General features: G+C 42.7%; 1 long non-coding RNA gene across 1 annotated transcript; it reads left to right on the top strand.

Annotated features, from left to right (window-relative positions):
- The first annotated feature begins 1875 nt into the window (after positions 1-1875).
- Positions 1876-11729, top strand: LOC138569323 (uncharacterized). Its single transcript, XR_011303210.1, has 2 exons — positions 1876-7019; positions 7411-11729. It is a non-coding gene; the product is annotated as an uncharacterized lncRNA (long non-coding RNA).
- Positions 11730-17852: the final 6123 nt, after the last annotated feature.

The raw sequence follows: 17852 nt of genomic DNA on the forward strand, positions 1-17852 counted from the left end.
GGAGATTCTCCTGGAGATCTTCGCCCTTTGGGGGACCCCTCAAGTGGATCTCTTCGCCTCCAGTGTCAACCGGAAGTGCGAAAGGTTTTGCTCGCGGGAATTTCCTCCGAAAGGAGCCTTGGGAGACGCGTTCGTGGTGGAGTGGTCATTCCCGCTGCTATACGCGTTTCCTCCAGTCCCCGTCATCCGGCAAGTGCTGCGGAGGTTACGGAAGTTCGGTTCCCGGATGATCCTCATTGCCCCGGCGTGGGCTCGGAGGACGTGGTACCCGGACCTTCTCGACTTATCCATCTGCCCTCCACGTCGTCTTCCCTACCGAGACGATCTGCTCTCACGGGAGGGGGGTCAGGTTCTCCATCCAGAGGTCAGATCCCTCAACCTTCACGCTTGGTTTCTGAAAGGTTGAGGTATAAGGATTGGGTCCTCCCTGAGGACGTGATGGAGGTGTTGCTTTCGGCCCGAAGGCCGGCAACTAAGTCTCTGTGCCGTTGGCGTAAGTTCTGCGACTGGTGCAGAGTTCAGAATGTGGATCCTTTTGCATGTGACATCCCCATGGTTCTGTCCTTTTTACTTTCTTTGGCCCACAGGGGCTTGCAAGTGGGTACCGTTAAGGGTTACCTGGCGGCGCTGTCCATCTTTAAGCGCTCGTCTGAAGAGTGTTCTTACTTTAAAATCCCTTTGATTTCACAGTTCCTGAAAGGGCTCACTAATGTGTTCCCTCCGTCACCTTTCCTGGTGCCCGGTTGGGATTTAAACCTGGTTCTTAAGTTTCTTATGGGTGCTCCGTTTGAGCCTTTACATTCTTGCCCTTTGAGGCTGTTGCCTCTGAAAACTGTGTTTTTAGTTGCGGTTACTTCCGCTCGCAGAGTGAGTGAGTTACAGGCACTTTCAGTTAAGCCTCCCTTCACTGTATTTCACAAGGACAGGGTTGTCCTTAGAGTTCGTCCTTCTTTTCTTCCGAAGGTAGTGACGGAATTTCATTTGGCCCAGAAGGTTGTTCTTCCGGCATTCTATCCTCCTCCGCATCCTGGTAAGGAAGAGGAGAGGCTCCATAGGCTTGATCCTAGGAGAGCTTTAGGCTTTTATGTTTCACGCATGTCCCGGGTCAGAGTGGATGATCAACTCTTTATTGGTTACGCTGGTAAGCGTTTGGGGCAAGCTGTGACGAAACAGACTTTGTCTCGCTGGATTATTTTGGCCATCTCGGAGTGCTACCGTTTGGCGGGTAAGGACCCACCGGCTGGCTTGCGGGCCCATTCTACCAGGGGTATGGCTGCGTCTACTGCCCTGCAGAGGGGTGTTCCTATTCGCAACATCTGTGATGCAGCCACCTGGGCTTCAGTACATACATTTGTACGTCACTATTCCCTTGATTCCATCCGAGCACAGGATCTGGCCTTTGGCAAGGCGGTCCTTTGCTCTGCTATTTGATTGGCTATTCTACATTTTGATTCTAAATTCTTTCCCTCCTCCTTGCTTTGGTACTGCTTTGGGAGTCTGTCATAGATATGGAATACGTCGGAGGACCCAATCCCCTCGAAGAACAAGTTACTTTCTTACCTGGTAACGTTCTTTCGATGGGATGGTCCGACGACGTATTCCATATCGCTCCCGCCCGGCCTTCCCCGCTGCAGAATTTCTTTTGCGATTGCAGCTTACGTTCCGCAAGGCTTTGTGTCTGACTGGCAGTTGACTTATGTCACACGTTCTGGGGGAAAAAACTACAACTGAGGCTATGGGCGTCGTGCGTCCTACTTATCACATCGGATGACGTCGGAGGAGGTCCTCGACGACGGCGCATCGACGTCATCGACGCAGGACGCAGACGCCGAAAAAGTTTCCGAAGCAGCACAGCTGTGGTGATTACATGTCATAGATATGGAATACGTCGTCGGACCATCCCATCGAAAGAACGTTACCAGGTAAGAAAGTAACTTGTTCTTCTGTGCCATGTAGGGCCAGGTGCTTGAAGCCCTCCTATGGCAAGTGCAAAACCACATCTTACTGCCTACCAGCCTAGGTCAATACCATGAAGGCACAGTTCTATGCCATTGCCCAAATGCCAAATGTGATGGCTGTCCTGGACTGTATCCATGTTGCTCTGGTGGCCCCTCAGGCCCAAGAATCAGTGTACTGTATCCGCAAGCACTACCACTCCCTGAATGTGCAGGTGACCTGTGACCCCAACCTGTATATCACCCACTGCTGTGCCCGCCACCCTGGTTCCACCCACGATGCCATCAGAGGACAATGGACCAGGATAATAGTAGAAAAGCCAGCGCACATGCGCTGTGAAGCACATGACCAAATGGGGCAGGAGGATGCAAATAACTACACAAAGGATGGCACGACAAGTGAATGCGAAATCTGTACTTGACCACTTCCCGCACCATTGTCACAATACAGGCCAGCGGGCATGCACATGTCGGATTTACCTGCATGGAGAAGCTGATGTACTGATGCAGAAGCAACTATAAACACCAACATGACTACAGGTACCACAAAGCACTTACCAAATCAATGCTAACAAATGAAATGGCCACATTGCCTCACACAACAGCCCTGCCAGTACCACAGTCATGTACCCATGTGCGCCCAACCCACAATGGCAACCTCGCGGCCCCAGATTCTCAGGGAGGGCCCATGGGAAACCCAGCATGCCACATGCACAGTGGAAATACACTGCCACATGGTACACATGTCAGCTGCACATGTCAACGACATACACCTTACGTAACATGTGCTGCAAGGAAACAGGGTGCATGTGAAGCAGAAAAAATGCATGACACGAGTGACACAGCATGCACAGACATAGAATAGACACATGACTTGAATAGAAGGCTCATTTGCATGCACAAGTTGTCAATTTCCCTGATATTGGGTAAGCCCACACCTTACACCGTGACTAATGCCTGTGCATCCCCCCATGCAGGTGACTTCAGATACCCACAGCTGCCCTGGCCAATGACCCCCCTGTGCGTGATCTCCAAACACTGCAGGATAATGCCTACAGCCAAGCTCACAGCAGGACACGTTTGTGCATCGAGGGCACCTTCGGCCTCCTGAAGGCATGCTTCCGCTGCCTCGACTGTACCAGTGGAGCCGTGATGTCCACTCAAGAGAAAGTGGGTAAAATTGTGCTTGTGTTTGCCATGCTGCACAATATCTGCCTGAAGAGGACATGCCACCCCCAGAGGATGAGGATGCAGTGCCTGTGGCAGGGGCAAATGCATGCATTGCCGGAGATGACGTGAGGTATGGGAGATTGGCCCGCCAGGGACTGATAGACAATTTCTTCTTCTTCTGACATGCCATGCACGTGTGACACCACCTCAATCAATAAACACGACAACGTTAACTCACCTCCTTTTTCCTGGCACCCGCCTCAGCACTGATGACTCCCTCTATCCCTTCGATGTCCAGCGCCGTACTGCATTTCTCCTCCCAGGCAGTGAGGCCCAGTGGCTCCACAGTGCCTCCTCCATTCGCCAGGGACTCCTTCCAGAGTTGTGACAGCAGTCCCTGCCCCCTGAACGTCGGGTCATTCCACCGCTTGCGGCAGTCCTCTCCATCACGGGGTACACTTGCCACTGCTGTTAACTTCTGGCAGATGGAATTCCAGATGGCTGTCCTGTGCTGCCCAGTGGTCTTCCGTTGGCGACTGCCATAAAGTTCCTCACAGTGGGCAATGACCATCTGTGAGGACCACCAGCTCCCCCTCACAAAATGTGGGTTTGCGCATGCAATGTTCTGTCACTTGCCTCTTATCCTCTCCTGGGTCATTCTTGCTTCTTTACAAGTCCGGATGGCTTTAGAAAGTGGAGATGTTTAATGGATTGGGATTTTAAAAATGGCCGCCGCAATGCTTCTTGTTCTGGCGATGACGCAAATTCTGCTGTTGCTAGTAGCGCCGGGATAGTCGGTGGTAGCACTATTCTCACGGGTTTCTCGGCAGTAACCCTTATTTCTGGCAGTTTCTGTGCTGTCACTAATAGCGTTACGAATGCTGCAAAAATTCTGGTACCCTTTTTCATTGGGCGTGATAAAGTCAACTGCTATTTTTTTTTATTTATTCGTTTTGGTTTATTTATAAACCTTTACAAAATTGCACATTATTTAATACTTTACAAAATTAATTTCTTCGAATTTAAAAAAAAATCAATTTAGAAACCTCAAATACAATAATAACAAAGCAGGAATTTTACAATTTACAACCATATCCAAAATAGAAACGCACATTTAAAATCACCTACATCATCATATATAACAAAATCAAATTCATTAAAACCAACATAAACATAAACATTACAGCGAACTTTCCTAAAACAAAAGCACAAAACAGATGCTATTATCAACTGTCCGCAATCTTCGGTACTTCTTGACATAGATTACATACATTACGCAAGAAAGTGGTCACCCGTATTTTTAACCTAATAGTGTTGTCATGTAGCATTCTTTGTCATATAAAATCTCTATCGACGTGATAAAAGCAAATGACAAACTGGGCAAAGTACCTAATACTTTGGGTCTTAAGTCCAGGACAAACCAACAGGATATGTTGCCAAGTTTCAATTTCTCCTTCTTTCTTGAAGAATCTACACCAGGACCAATGATCTAAGTTGCATTGCCTAATATTTTGGATTTGATTTGTTGGCAGACCATTAAAACGAAAGCGCATATTATCATTACGCATACGTTTGCTTGGGTATTGGGTCAAATATCCTTCAATAACTGGAAACCACTTCCAGGTGGAGCAAGCATACTTATACAGTTTGGATTCCAAGATTTTGTGCTTAGTCTTCTGCCAATCAAAGCCCATAAGTGTATTTTAATCCTTACTGAGTTCTTACATAAAGTAGTAACTGACATACCCAAGGAGGCAAGACAGCACATTGTCTCGGTATGCAATTTATGTATAAAGGGATTTGACAGTTCTTGATAAGCCCCTGCGTATAGAGTATCCTCTGCAGCTGTTTTACATTTTTTCCAGAGACTCATACGTTTCCATGTAGCATATATATAAAGCGATTGAAGACCCAATTCATATTTTACCAATTCTAACGGTATACATTTAGGCAAATGAAACAAAACTGATCTCCAGATTCTGCTTTCAATATGTTTCAGGTATTCATAAAGTTCATTTGAAAAAAGTTCCATGCCATACATCAGACGGGGTATGATTTTTTTGATGTAAAATTCCCTCAGGGGGACCATAGAAAATGTACCATATTTCATATCAATAGCACGCATCTGTCTAATGGCAATATCTGATTTTAGTTGAGCTGACTTTTTATCAAGACATTGGAATTATCTCCAGTGAAATAGAAACCCAGGTATTTAAATGCCGGTTGAGCTTTGATTGCCTTATTCCCACAGAACCACGAATAGGAGTTTTCTTTCAAATTTTGTTTGCCAAAACACACAATGACTGTCTTGGATGGATTAATTTTCAAATATAAACTAGAAGTGAATATTTCAAAAGCTATAAGCGGTCTCTGCAGACCAATCTTATTGTTATCCATCAAAAGAAAGTCATCGGCATAAGCCAACCATGACAGATAGATATTATTTAACTTTGGCGAAACCAGAACTTTACCACTAAGGGCCTTATTTGCCCCGCTGACATATAAATTAAAAACTGTAGGTGCCAACATGCACCCTTGGCGCAGTCCATTAGGTATAATAAGTTCCTTAGATAACAGGCCCCCGGTGTTTAATCGTACCGTCACCCTTGTGTCCGTATAGAGAGCTCTAATAATGTCCAATAAATGTAAGGGTATTTCCAGGTCTTTTAGTCTCTGCCACAAAAGATTCCTATCGACTAAATCAAAAGCAGAGCTTAGGTCCATCGAAGCCATGAAGAGGGATCTATTGCCTCGTATCATGGACTTTGCTATAAGAGATTTTAGTATAAGCCCCCCACAATCGGTTCCAATCTTTTTTTTTAAGCTGATTTGTTTGCCATCTAGGACTGATTTTGTTTTAATCCATTCTTGCAATTACCGTAGAATCGGAGAACTGAATATTTTAGATTCTGGGTCGGCAATCGCAATCGGTCGATAGCTTGTGGGACACAATCGAGAACTCTTCTTAAAGACCGGAATAACAATTGATACTTTCCACAATTGTGGAATGATCTTATGCACTACAATATTTCGGTAAAGTATGTACAGAACCGTAGCCCAAAAAGCCGGGTTGAGTTTCAAAAGTTTATTGGACAGATTGTTTGGACCAGTAGCACCCGAGTTTTTTGATTTATTTATAAGTGTAAATATATCCGCCTTCGTGAATTGCAGCAACCATTTCGATCTTAGAGGGCTTTTACATACGTCCAATCTCCTGCTATCACTGTATAGCTTGGAGAAATGACCCATCCATAGATCTTCTGAGATGGGATTAATAACTGCATCTTTCTGAGGACTTTCCAGATCATTAATTAAAGTCCAGAAGCTCGAGCAACTGTGACCACGGAGAGATTTTAACATAACTTCCCCATCCAGCTGTGTGAGATGACCTTTGTGATGGATTACCCAGTTTTTATATTTTTGTTGTATTTATTTCTCTCAAGTAAAGCACGAGACTCAGTTAGACCTGATTTTCTTATGTGTCTAAGCTCTCTCCTATAGATATTCCTACGTTCATGAATAGCAATATCCATATTGTGCCTATGACTTTGGTTTCTATGCGGGTACTTATTGTTGTCAACCATCAAGTTAGTTATAGAGGATTTGATATATTTGGTGAAATTACTAGCCAAATAACATTCAGCCCAATTCAGGGTAGACATTAAGTCATGATCTCTAATCATGGTGTCTATAAATTTGTCATTCAGTTTGTGGCACCATTTAATTCTGTTCCCTCTAATATTTACATTCACGCTATGTGCATAGGATTTCACAGGAGGTTTACAGATATCAATTCTCATTTCAAAAGTGAGGAAACAGTGGTCACTACTTCCGGATTCCTTCACTTCAAACTTACATAGACCTTCAGCCAGGGCAGTTGATAAAAAGACATAGGCCCTCATTACGACCCTGGCGGAAATCGCGGTGCTAAATGCACCGCGGAGCACGGCGGAAAGCTGCCGATAGCGCCATGGAGGTTGGCGGATTTTCCGCCCCATGCCGACCTTGGCGGGGCGGTAAATCCCCATTCCCCATTTTACCCTTCCCCATTCCCATTTTTGCCCCATAGGGTATAATGGGAGTGGGGAAGGCGTTAATTGCGCCACCGCAAAATACGGTGGCGTAATTAACATCAAGGTCCCGTAGCGCCATGGATTTCTCCGCCCGGAAAAACCAGGCGGAAAACGTTCCATGGCGCTACGGGAACTCGTAGTAGGGCGGACGGGTCCGCCGCAAATAACGCTGGCGTAAACCCACTCCGCCAGGGTCGTAATGAGGGCCATAGTCTATTACCGATTCTGAGCCTCTAGCCTTCCAAGTATAGTGATCATTATGGTTGAGATCTAAGCCCCAAGATTCGGCAAAGTGGATCCATAGTGCCCACCTGTAGAACAGAATTACCCACTGCTCTATCAGAGTCACCAGAAAAGGCCACCGCAAACTCCCCAGTAGACTTATTACAGTTGCAGTTGGCATTCAGATCCCCAGCAATTATAATCTTACTTCCTTGATTACTTTGTAGCCACAGTTCCGTTATAGATCCCAAATTAACAAGCTCTTTTTCAAGAGTGAGATCAGACAATTCACTGGGGTTCCAATACACATTGATAATGAGCACTGAAAAATCATCATCAGTGTTACCAAGCTTGTAAGAAACCACTAAAAAGTGATGTGGACAGATCCATTAATCAGTTTTCACCATTTTGTTTGCCTGTTTTGCCGCTATCATCAAACCCCCCCTAAGGGCGACCCCTATTCTTGCCATAAGCACAAACCGAGGTAACATCAAAGCCATCCCAACATAACTGAGCTCTGGACGAGGTTTCTTGTAGAAGAATGAAGTCAAACTCACTCAGATATCTCATAAGTTTTACATTATGCATTAAATTGAGACAGTTCCAGCTCACACATTTTAGCTTGTCGCAGGAGCTAAAGAGGCCTACCCAAATGCTTTAGTGTATCAATCGATTCCCTCAAAGGCAAAGTCAGCCACCGCCAATCTTGTTTGTTCAAATCTTTTTCCACCCTAGAGATGTCATTCCCTGACAATCTCTCTTGAAAACCCCCCTCAAAAGACACCTGCTTCTGTAACAAACTTTGAGGATTTTGCATAGTTGGTCTATATTCATATTTATCAAAACCTCGTATTTGTAGTTGTTCAGCCTCCTTCAGGAGCAAGGACCTTACCAAGGGTGAACGAATGACAAGGCGAACGTGATCGTACCTAAATCTGGGTATATAATCCACCAGTTTGATGTCTGATGAGGTAATTAAGCTGAATTCAGGGATAGTCGATAATAATAAGATATAAGGTCTATTTAGAGATACACGACCCCTATCGTCAAATAAGGTTTTGAGAATTAGCCAAGGCACCTCTGGAAAAACCGGTTGTAGCAGGTCAATATCCCTCTTAGCAGACAGCAGATATTCATTAGCACCTTCAGACTCGTTTTGCTTAGCACCCAAAAAAATCCTTACCACCCCCTACCAATGTAGACCCAATACTAGAGGCCGGTAGGTGTTCATGCAGTTTTCGGGGTTGAATGATAGCATCGTAGGTGTTAACAGAACCAGAGGCAATGTCCTCCCTGAGCACCTTAATGTTCAGTTGGCGTATTTTGTTGGCATTCAGGTTATTTTTAGAAACCTCTGAGCCTATGACCACCTCGCCGTCTGTTCTAAACGGGGATGAGGCCTCAGTCTCTGTAGTATAGACTGTAGCTTCTGTGTCATGTTGCATAGCAGTATGCTTAACTCTTGTATCACTCTTAGTCTCTACATTACCCACTGTCATGTTCACAACAGTCCCATTGGGATCGTAACCTTTAACCGCAAGCCTAGCAGATTTTTCAGTGTCAGCCACATTACCTTCAATAAGCACCACACCATCACTACCATCCTTGTGTATAGTTTGTCCCCAGACAGACTCAAAATTAGAGTTCACAATATTGGTGTTTGGCATGGGTACCGTTTTGAAGATTTCAAACATTACATCACCTTTCTTTTTCATAGCCTCATTCAAGGTAGCCTCACCCTCAATGTAACTATCCCGCCGAAGTGTGTGTTCACTAGTTTTGCTCTTTACCATGGTACCCTTCACCTTATGGTCTTTATTACTATTCCCATTGTGATCTCTCTTTGTCATTAAATCTTTAATAACCACTTCTGGGGATTCACCCTCATCATATGTCATTGTCATTGTTTGTGTCGGTTCCACATCCCTCAGGAATTTCCTAGAGGATTTCTTAAGAACAGCAGCCATGTTATTATTCTTTTTCCTTTGTTTGGCCATTTTTTCCCCTGCCTTTTGGATAGTTTTACTTCAAAATTTTCACTAGCTGGGTCCACTAATAAAACTTTGCCAAAACGGCCTTAGTGTTTTCTTCACTCGGGGCTTTTTCGTGAAGCAGAGCTTTTGAATTATGCACCCCCCCAAATTCCTGTGTAGATGCAATTAAAATAATTTCTTCCTCAGAGAAAGTATTGATGGAGCGGGTACATAGTTAGCTATTTTACACTCATTCTCGTTAGACTTAGCTTCATCCCTCATGGCCTGGACAAATGACTCAGTAAATCTTAAAGGCAGTTTGTCCACCTCATTAGCCAACGTCACCAAGGCCACTGTCTGTTTCCTCAATTCTGACAACAGCAATCTGTTAAATATACTCAGCATTGTGGAAAAATCAGACCCCATAACTGGTTGGTTTAACTCATTCACGTCCCCCCCCCCCCCCACCCACCACTTGCTTAATACCGTCCAGATGGTTGAGAGACGGAAAATCTGCCAGATTATCATAACAAAAGCTGCTAGGGATAGATACATCCACCACGTCCAACAAAACACCGCTAACCAATGATTCACCTTTAGCAATATTAGGCGTAGGTGAATCTAAATCAACAAAAAGGGGTTGGGAGGGATCAATTTGATCATCAATAGTTTTGCAGTCAGGGGAACATTCCTGCGCACACTGTAAGCGGGCTTCCTCATCATCACTCACCATGGGTAAGGGACAGGCTGCAGCCCTTGCCAGGCTTGCACGTCTGGTGCTGACAGCAGTGAAAAAGTTTGTTTTTACGCATCGTTAACTCAGCAGCACAACCAGCCCAACAGCAGTTGCAGGGCAGTCAACTGCTATAAATATTTGGGCCACGAGGTATGTGGTGAAAGGGAAAAAAATGAATCCTATGGTACAACAAACCAAAAGAACTAAAGTAATGTCAACTCTTGCGGCACTTATGTCCTTCACGAAGAAAACGCCGGGCTATAGCCTTCTGGGAATTATCAGTCCATATAAACAGAAGCTTGTCGCAATATTTCTGTATGCTATGGAGACTTCTTACTCTGACTGGTCAGATTGGGTGGATGTGATTGAAGGATTGATATGGAGAAGAATATTAGGGCTTACTAACTACACGCCGGTTCAGCCTGTTCGCCTTGAACTGGGGCTTACTACTTTGTCCGCTCAAATTGAACATAATAGCTAAGCTCTTTGTGAAAATTAAATTTGCACGCCCTGAAAATCTGTTGTTTATCCTTCGGGATGGGCTGGAAGGAGGTAAAATGGATGCCCTGATTAAATTCCAAGCTAAAACTATTAATTTTTTGATAAAATTGGATTGTGCCCGAAATGGGAATATGGTGAAGGTGCTGTGCTAAAATCACTGAAAGAGTCAATAGAAAAATGGGACTGGTCGGACAGCCTTGATAAGGTATCAACTATGAGTTCTTTGAGCATGTTTGCTAAAATGCTTTTCTCATATAAAAAGCCACAAAATTATCTGAAACTGATATCTTCTAAGGTGACTCGTAGAATTTTCCTTGACATTAGACTTAATTGCCTAAATGTCTTAGGGGTCAGAGGAGCCTCTATGGGTATCCCAGCCGAACGTAGGACCTGTAGACTTTGCCTAGCTGATGCAATGGTTGAAACTGCTAGACATGTACTAACCTGTTGTCCGATGATGAGAGCGACTTATGATAAAAACTTAAATTTGAGTTTGAGCAGGAATATATTGAAAGTGAAAGCTTTTGGCCGAGATGTCTTGCTGGGTTTAATAAAAGTTTGATCATTGCCATCACACAGATTTGGAAGGTGGTTAATGATCACTTACGAAAATTTGAGGTTAAACTGGTAATGGACCTGGATAAGTAGCCTTGCTCTGATGCTGAAAGAGGTGCAGGCAATCTGATATTGATGCTATGAGCTATTGGATCCAGGCCTTTTGCTAGCATGTACTTACCATAATGTATACCACCTATTAATAAGACCATTATTTGCCTTGATATTTTCCTTTTATATGCACAGAATACTCAGCTATCTGCTGCTATGTAAGTCTGCAGTGTTTCTGCATGATATGCCTTCTGTTTTAATCTGTGTTTAGCTCTAACCTTTAATTCGTTTTTGATCTTGTGTTATTGTAATATTTGGCGGGATGCCTATTCTGATGATTCTAATTGTAATTCGATTTAATTCTGTAATTTTATGTAATTGTAATCCTATGTAATTCTGTAATTGTATTGTAATTGTGTATGAAATAAATGTGTGAAAAGTTCTAAGAACTAAAAGTCAACGAAACAAAAATAAAGCAACAAAAATAGCGTTACCGCTGGAGTCGGGTGGCATGTTCACAGCAGTTTGGGATGCAGCGCTAATACCACCACATGACCCGGCGGTAACGCTATTTCCCCTCAGCAGAAATTGTGCCGTATTACCGCCCAACTTGTGACGAGGCCCTAAGACTCTTACATATTCATTTTATCACTTACATATTTCGAAGAATATTTGACATCAACATTGGAATCTATCAATTCCAAATTAGAAACTTCTAAAAAAATAGAGTAACTGAGCAACTTTATCTATCACTGTTAAAGGATATAACACAAGTAGTTATTACTTTAATCAAAGGCACATTACAGGAAGCTGAATTTGAAGGCTGAATCACTGAAAGTACCAAGATTTTCTTAATAAATGTCATACTATGCATATTTCTTACATACTACCAAAAGTCCATAAATCCTTCCAACACCCACTGGGAAGCCCTGTCATAGCTGCCACCACCTGTTGAGACCATTGGTGCAATATATTGATGGCATTTTGCAACCTTTCATACAGAACACAGACACCTACATTATTAAAGATTCTTCACACTTCTTAAGATTGCTTGATGAAATAGAATATTTAGACATGGACCTGGTAGATACCATTTGAGTTCACAAGCCTATAGACATTCAACCCCATGCAGGGGGACTGAATGCAGTCAAATGGTATTTACTAATTCATGATATCCTACAGCTAATCCTGTTTTTCTATTAACTATGTTGAAACTAATATGGAATAACCCCAAATATTTGGGACCTTTATGGGTGCCAGTATGGCACCGTCATATGCAAATATTTGTATTTTGCTTTTGAACTTCACAATACCAGATGGCAACCACATATTACATTTTATCATCGATACATTAATATAGCACGAATTGCACGAATTGCAAGCTGAGTTATTTTCATTTTTTTGACCTTCTAAACACAGTTCATTCACATGTTAAGTTTACTGTGGACATTAGTGCACAGAGGATCAATTTTTTAAATCAAATTATGATTCAAAATAGCCTGGCTCCAACTGCGTTTACAAAATCCACTGACAGAAACAACTCACTCCAAGCAAAGAGCTTTCTCCTTCCTAAAATGATTCAAAATGTATCATACAGACAATACCTTTAGAAGTAAGCGAATCCATGAAGGATAATTTGGTGCATGAAAATCTAAAATGATGTATGAAATGTATTACTAGAGGCTATCGAGAATCGTTTTTACTCGTGACTAAGGAAAACTTTTTTAATATAGACTGTGGAACATTCAAACAAAATCATCTAGAGTGAATCCTAAACTAGTATATATTCTGCCTTATTCTCATCAGCATTGCGCTATTAAGTAGATTCTCAATTAAAGTTGGCATATTTTTCAATATGATTATTGGGAAGCTCAATTATCCGTGAATCCTCCAAAATGTGCATACTGGAATAATACTAATTTGGGAAAATGTCTAACCAGCAGGGGGAGGAACAGGACATTTCATTGGCATCAAAAGAAAGGGGGCATATCAGTGCCTACATTGTCAACACTGCAATAACGCAATTAAAGGCTCTTCTATCAGACATACATACTCTTGCTGTTTTAATATCCTTATGTGTGTTCCCATTGGAATAATATTGGAAGCCATGACATGATGCAAGGCTATTTCGCAACTCTTTACAGGGCAGAAATCTGGGATAGGCTACAATTAAAGGTCTTGTAAAGGCAGAACATTTGTTTAAAAAAAAATGTTAGACATTTACCCAAAAGTATCCCAAATTTGTTAGTGCAATGAGCTAACCTGGATGAGCACAGAGTATTCAGCAACACTAAACTCACAAACATATTGGATTCAACTATGGTCAAGTCAAATACAGTTATATAAAATGCTCTTCTGGAGGTATTGGTGAGTGTGGGTGTCTCATCTCTGCCATGGGTCCAACATGTAAAAAGCATATGTAAAAACACTGGCGGGGGGGCCTATGGTTCCGCCCCCCCCCAACTATATGTGATGATACAAAAGCAGAGGTTTAAGAATTGTATAGTAACTGTGCTTAAGAAAACACTTGATTGATGTTATGGGAGACACGTTGGTATTGAATATCTGTTGCATAAAATGGAAATAGGTGATGGGTAATAGCTAGGTATGTTAAGCTGCCCACAGCATGTAGAGTGCACATTGAACTTTACTTGAGTTTTTATTCTTAAAGCAATGGAGGCCAGGGAATGGTAACCTTTGACCAAATCTTATATAGACACTCATTACCTATTTTGTGCCCAAAATATTATATTAGGAGAACTGATTTAACGTAAGTGCTTGAACAATTAATATTATAATAAGTGAGAGACAGGTTCAATGCTATGTAAATCTATCAAAAATGCAGATGTGATTTGTGAGGTTTCACTATACCTCGGCAAAGCATGCAAAAGGAGAGGAAGTTCATATCCATACAAGCAAAGCAGACTCAATGTTTTTACTCATGGGAAGAGCTTTTCTAACAATCGATTATCTGTTGTTTGCAAAGGTGTATTTTTATGCTCTCTATCTGATTTTTGATTTTATTGTATTTTTGTTTTAAGCCATTTGCTGAAATAAATATGAATTAATTAGAAAGGGAAGATGAAATTCCTTCCTCAGCGCAGGCATTCCATGAGACTTGTGGATCAATATATTTGTCATCCTATACCGACGGAATCCCCGGTAGAAGCTGGAGTGCTGGCTAGCATGGTTGGCCCAAGGAGCTTGGATTAGAGAGGAATTATGTTTCAGAAACATGTTGGTAGAACCCTGTAAGATCTGGTGCAAGCCACATTCAGCAGGTCATACAAAGTTAGAGATATGTTATAGGCAAGCACCATTTGATGCAATGAATTTAGCCTCAAATCCCATGTCGTCTCGGTAGTGGTGACAACTTCCATGTTCTATAAAGGAGGCACATTGTTTGCCTCTTATTCTGCATTCTTCTCCAATCATCTGGGAAAGAGGATAAATGCCTCGATTCGCTGGGAAAAGATGTATGCCAACTCAGCTTTGCAAATTTGTAAAGCTAATGTTTATATCTAGATGCCACGGCTCACCAAAGCTTATGGAAGCAGTTGGCAGAATTTCAAGTGGACCTTCCCCAGGAGAAATGGGAGGTCCTCTGTTCAGAGCTAGCGGATGCCAGAGTAATTGCGCAAGACCTTTTTGAAGCTTCAGCTCACTATATGGACAAAGGCTCTAGGAGCATGGGTATTCGTGTGAACATGTGCATAATGGCGTGGTTGCTGTCTTCCATCTTCACACACTATTTACAAGGTAAAATTGTAGACCTCTTATTTGTGTACTCGGAATAGTTCCATTGCTCAAGAAACAAGGAGCTCACAAGGGAAAAGACTTCCATGCTTACAGCAAAATCCCTCATCATTCTCTCTAAACTACCTCAGAATCAGTTTGTCGTCTGCTATGAGGCAAGATCTAGACACTGAGGAGTTATTAGAAGTTTTCTAGAAAGGAGACAGAAGCAGTCTGACAATTCTAGCATCCCAAGGATGTCCACAAAGAGCTTTCTGTCCAAACTTTACTGCACCCTTCCACGCTGATGAGAAACAAAACTGAGGGTGGAATCCATGTCTACAGAACCCCAGTTGGGGGCAAGATCATGGAAATTGTGGCATGCCGGTTCGCCATTTCAAAGGGTTCTTGGGTTAGGTTGGTAGTCTCCAGGGGCTACAGACTGGTTCTACCCCTCCTTTGTTCCTCTTCTCCTCTCTGGCAGGTCTGGGCTACAGTAGGAGCTGCAGAAGCCCTTGGACTTGAGGACCATGAAACCAGCTACTGCTACGGAGCTGGGCCAGGATTTCTACTTCAGGCTCATCACTGTTCCAAAGAATGATGAGATAAGCCTATGAACCATGCTGGACCTGCCTCCCCTCAATTCCTTCCTTTGTCTAGAAAAATTCAGGATAACTACGTCTGCTCGGATGCCTTCTTCTCTATCTTAACACAGGGAGATTGGTTTTGCGCAGTGGCCATGAATGATGCATACTTGCATGTTCCCACTTGAATGCTGCACAGAAGATTTCTTTGCTGTTTGGGGCGATATGCACTTCTAGCTTCTAGTACAGGTAGCTACCCTTCGGTCTGAGTGTATGTAAAAGCACATTTCTGATATGTTAGCTCATCTTTGGATGAAGGGGCTACACACGTCAGGACCTGATGACTGGTTCCTCTGTTCTCATTCCGCTGGGGAAGCCTCAACAGCTCTTTACATATTGTTAAACCTACTGTTCAACATGGGTCTGTCAATCAGATTCACTTCATTGGGTTTCAGTGAGACTCCATCTAAGCAGTGGTGTACACTAGATCACAAAAGTGTGAAGGACATCAAGGAGACAATGTAGCTTTTTCTGGACAGCGCGTGTCTGGTTATTCATGTGTCTCCTAGGCCTGATGCTGTCTTGTTTCTGGCTTTACCTCTGTCCAGGTTGAGAATGATGTGTCTTGAATTACGTGTGGCAAATGTTTGGGACCGAGCATGGGACAGGCAATCAGCCTAAATCTCCATTTCTGAGGTTCTTCACTGGGACCTCTTTGGTTCACCTGGCAGCAGAATCTCATGAAGAGTAGGTCTTTTTCAGACTCCCCCACAGGAAGTGGTTATAACAGACTTTTCCGTTACGAGGTGGGGTGCTACATTGCAGGACCTTTCACAGTACATGGTCCAGCCTAGACCAGACATATCCTATGAATATGTTGGACCTCAAGGCTATTTTCATTATCCTGATGGCTGTGCTTCAGACCATTGCTGGAAAGCTTATGGTGATCAAACACAATAGGACATGCATGTTGTGTGTGTGTGTATGGATATATGTAGGCGATTTATATATTGAAAACCTAGCTAAAAAGCAATAGACTGCTCTACAATAAAGGGGGTGGAACATAGTTTTGGCGCGGTTGTCTTGTCAGTCGATGGTCCTCATTTGTCAGTGAAGCGTTCTTTGAAGACCTGAATGTACTATTTTAAAAAAGACTTGGTGCACCAAATCCCTAGCCCTATACAGGCTAGCAGTGGATATGTGAGAATGGACCCTCGTTCATCAGATTTTTCTTGGAGCCGTCCACCTGCCGGGGAATGGACTTTTTAAGCAGAAAAGTTGAGCAGACGGACCACTCCAGTCCGGAGTCGGAGCTTCATGACTCTGTTCTTCATCAAAACCTTCAGAGATGGGGTTTTATGCTAATGGACATATTCACCACTGTGGCCAATGGAAAGCATGACCTTTATGTCACAGGGAGACCAGTATGTCACCTCTCGTTCAATGCCCTCATCCTTTCGGATGGTCGCACAGTTTACATGTTTCCACCCATCCCTGTGAATTGCAATGTGATTGCCAAGTTGGGGACAGCATCAGATGCTTCGATGATGGTTCCTACATTACAATGGCAAGCCAGGACATGGTTTTCAGGGTGTGCAGTCATAATGTCGAAAAAAAAATGTCGACAGACAAAAATGTCGACAAAAAAATGTTGACTTTCTCTTTTTTTAATTATATATTTATTTTAGGGGTTTGGGAGCTAAAAAAAAGGGAAAAATTTAAAAAAAAATTAAAAAAGGGGGGTTGGGGGGGGGGGAACCCCCCCATATAAAAAAAAAATGCATTGAAAAAAAAGTCGACATTTTATTTTTCGACATTTTTTTTTCGACATTTTGACTGTCGACATTATGACTATAAACCGTTTTCAGATCTGTTAAAATGAGCATCAGATGGCCTGATTGTAACGCGCAGTATTTCTGGGGATTATGTTTCAGCAAGAAGTTTCTTTATTGTGATTTGATTTTAAATAAACCATACATAAAAGAATAAAACAGTACAAAAACATAAAAGAATTAAGTATACAAATAATCTCACATAAAAAATATATACAGTCAATTCACAAGTTAATTCATACAATCTACAAATAATATCTCAAAAGGATATAAGCTCTGGATACATAGTGATTCACAAAGCATATCAAAAGTCCCAATGGTCTAGAACATCAGATAAAAGTTGACATACAGAGAGCCTCAAAGAAAGATTCTCCCCCACCCCCACACATACGCCTGGACCAAAATAATTCCCTTGACACTACAGATTCAGTGCATATCCGATATTTCAAGTATTTAGCTCTCTTA

The sequence above is a fragment of the Ambystoma mexicanum genome, chromosome 2q (genome assembly GCF_040938575.1).
Source record: "Ambystoma mexicanum isolate Mex_15411 chromosome 2q, UKY_AmexF1_1, whole genome shotgun sequence".
Taxonomy (NCBI): Eukaryota; Metazoa; Chordata; class Amphibia; order Caudata; family Ambystomatidae; genus Ambystoma; species Ambystoma mexicanum.